General features: G+C 40.0%; 1 protein-coding gene across 2 annotated transcripts in view; it reads left to right on the top strand.

The window, feature by feature from the left end:
- The window catches only part of wasf1 (WASP family member 1), a gene marked incomplete in the record, with an annotated part of 77026 nt that overhangs the window by 62723 nt on the left and 10698 nt on the right, over window positions 1-3605 (top strand).

A 3605-nucleotide genomic window follows, 5' to 3' on the forward strand; every position in this document is an offset into this window, starting at 1 on the left:
TTAGTGATTATCTCAATTTCGGCTAAAAGAATTAACAAAATCCTACACACTGTGCCTTTAAATACTCCTTAAACATGTTTAGAAAAATAACAATTCCTACTTTTTGGAATAATTTAAACTGTTATTTAGGAAGAGTAGAACCCTAAAATAGTGTATTACAGCTAAATCAGCTGGCGTGTGCATGTGTGTTTCAGCGAGTTGTGTTATTGTCAGAATGGAGGTGGTCTAGAGGCTGAATGCCTCTGCAGACCTTTTTTCAGTGTTGGGAGGGTAGTTGTTGCATCGCTGCAATTCTGCTGAGGCTGTCGTTATATACATGAGCACAAAATACACCGTAGGCACACAACAACACACACCTGGAATGTATCCGCTCAGGCACAAAAACGCATAAAAATACATAAATCGAATTGCTGCGTCTCACATGTAGCACTTCCTCTGCTATTATCAGTCCATTTGGATGAAACATGACTGCTCGGTTGAGCCACAAAGCTCAATAAAATTGGCTGCATTTATAACAAATGTGACAAATGTGCACACACATATGTGCACACACAGAAATGCACAGTTTCTCATTTTCTGTCATGGACACATTTCTTGCATTCATTGCGACATTTAAACCTTTACTATGATATATTTACAGATCYTTCCTTTACTGTTTGACCAACATCTGTCCTTCCTGTCACTTCACACTAAATACTAATGAAACAAAAACTTACAATGGCCTGGGAAATTGAGAAAATGTTATAGGTCTCGATTTTAACCTTTTAGGTGAATCAGATGTCAAAGAGTRGACCTAGTCCTTTTAAATTACATAAATGTAGCTAAAGGTTTAGAACAGAAGAGCAAATTTAACCGTATTTTTGCTAATGTTTCATTAAATGATGCGTTTAAACAGGGTAGTGTATGTTTTTGTGTGTCGAGGCACAGATTCATGATGAATGAGAAGCTAATCAATGAGCTTCAGGATTTAGTTTCAGCAGTCTGGCTGCAGCTTGATTTATATATGTATGAGGAGACACTGTCCACAACCCGTTTTCTTAAATTAAAAGATTGTAAGCCAAAGTGTTTCATCCAAATATCAAAATGCTGTTGTATAAAAGGCAGCGTTGCTCATATTTAGGGTTGGGGAAAATCGTATGGTGTGCAATTAATTATCAAAAAAACTTAATTACTTAGTGCCAGGTTATGAGGTATTGTTGTGTACGACACACTATCACCGTCAGCTTAATGGTGTAAGAGCGCAGAGAAAATCATGCTAACCCTAATCCTACCAACTTGTTTACCTGAAACACCAACATAAACCAAAGTAAAAGGAAAGACAGAAAATGTGGACCAAAGCCATAACATTGGCTATGTGCAAGTGCAATTGTCATCCACTAACACATATAATACAATAATACATCCAATAAATGTACATCCAATACAATTTTTAAAACGAGAGACTGCAGATTGTGTTCCAACTATAGGGGGGATCACACTTCTGAGCCTCCCTGGTAAGGTCTATTCAGGGGTCCTGGAGAGGAGGGTCCGTTGGATAGTCGAATCTCGGATTCAGGAAGATCAGTATGGTTTTCGTCCTGGTCATGGAACACTGGACCAGCTCTACACCCTCAACAGGGTCCTGGAGGGAGCATTGGAGTTTGCCCAACCAATCTACATGTGTTTTGTGGACTTGGAGAAGGCGTTCAACCGTGTCCCTTGGAGACTCCAGTGGGGGGTACTCCTGGAGTATGGGTTACCAAGTCTTTTGATATAGGCTGTTAGGTCCCTGTACGACCGGTGCCAGAGCTTGGTCCGCATTGCCGGTAGTAAATCGGACTCGTTTTCGGTGAGAGTTGGACTCCACCAAGGTTGCCCTTTGTCACGGATTCTGTTCATAACTTTTGTGGACAGAATTTCTAGGCGCAGCCGAGTTGTTGAGGGGATCCTTTTTGGTGACCTTAGGATCACATCTCTGCTTTTTGCAGATGATGTGGTCCTATTGGCTTCATCAAGTCGTGATCTCCAGCTCTCACTGGGGTGGTTCACAGCCAAGTGTGAAGAGGCTGGGATGAGGATCAGTGCCTCCATATCCAAGATCATGGTCTTGAGCCAAAAAAGGGTAGGGTGCCTTCTCTGGGTCAGGGAAGAGGTTCTTCCCCAAGTGGAGGAGTTTAAGTATCTCGAGGTCTTGTTGGGAGATCGACAGGCGGATTGGTGCTGTGTCTGCAGTGCATCTGCATCCACGTCAAGAGGAGCCAGTTGAGGTGGCTCGGGCATCTGGTTAGGATGCCTTCTGGACGCCTCCCTGGTGAGGTGTTCCGGGCACGTCCCACTGGGAGGAGGCCCAGAAGAAAACCCAGGACACGCTGGAGGAACTCTTTCTGGGAACACCTTGGGATTCCCCTAGACGAGCTGGCCCAAGTGGCTGGGGAGAGGGAAGTCTGGGTCTCTCTGCTTAGGCTACTCGACCCCGGATAAGCGAAGAAAACAAACGGATGGGCGGACGGACATCCAATAAAACCTGGTCACACCCCGGATATGATGTCATAGTAAACAAGGAACTACCCTTAAAATAGCTTCACATTCCTGAGATTTAAAACATTGTGTTGCACATGTTAAAACAGAGACTTATTGATTTTCTTACTATTTAAAGTAAATGGACAATTAAAATTCAGTTGAACAATCTCAAAATATCCAACCAGTCGTCATCGGCTAAAGGCCACAATTAATCGTGATAAATCTTTTTTGAGAGTATCAGTCAACCTTATTCACACTGTACATCCTACGTGATCTATGCAACCTAAAAGAAATAACTCAAAATATTCTCAAATTTCAGAGGTTAACATGCACACTATTTTATTCAAGTTTACATTGCTATCAGTCTCTCATGACACAGTCTGAATTATTGTTTTATTTTAATAACGTCAATTAAAACACTGTTTTTGTTCTTTTATATACTGTATTATCTCTATAAGTTTCTATAAATACTGACATTCTTTTCATTTGTTTGCAAAGTGAGATTTGTCTTTGTTGTCCCAAACACAAACTGTACATACTGTATATAAATGTATCATTTACGGGCATGGATGTAGATTTGCTCAACTGTGCATTTTGTCTGCAACCATTAAAAAAATCATTTTATAAGTTCATGTTTGTTAATAATTGAGATGCACAACCATTTAGAAATATTAAGAGACAAGAGTATTGTTTTACACTTTCTCTTTAGTTTTTCTTAAATTGTCTTTACATGTAAAGTATTTCAGTGAAGGGCAACGATCTAATTTTGTTTGCGTCGTGATGTTTTTGAACATAAATCCATTTTGTCAGGTGTTTCAGATTGACTACATTCATTCAACATAATGCTAAATATGAAATGTTTTAGTGTGCTATTACCGACTTTTGTAATAATTTATTTTATTGTTTTGAGTCAATCACTGTGTGTTTTTTTTTATTGTGCACATCAGTCTTCAGTGTATGCTGTAGCTCTGAAAAGTCTCATTAGAAAACTTTTTTTTCTAGTTTGTCCACTTGTTCCAGCACACGCTTTCTTTTTCTACCTCCTGTTTGGGATGAAGTGTGTGTGTGTGTGTGTATGTGTGTGTATGTGTGTGTTTGCATTGTGT

Source organism: Austrofundulus limnaeus, unplaced genomic scaffold (assembly GCF_001266775.1).
Source record: "Austrofundulus limnaeus strain Quisiro unplaced genomic scaffold, Austrofundulus_limnaeus-1.0 Scaffold82, whole genome shotgun sequence".
In the NCBI taxonomy this organism is placed as follows: domain Eukaryota; kingdom Metazoa; phylum Chordata; class Actinopteri; order Cyprinodontiformes; family Rivulidae; genus Austrofundulus; species Austrofundulus limnaeus.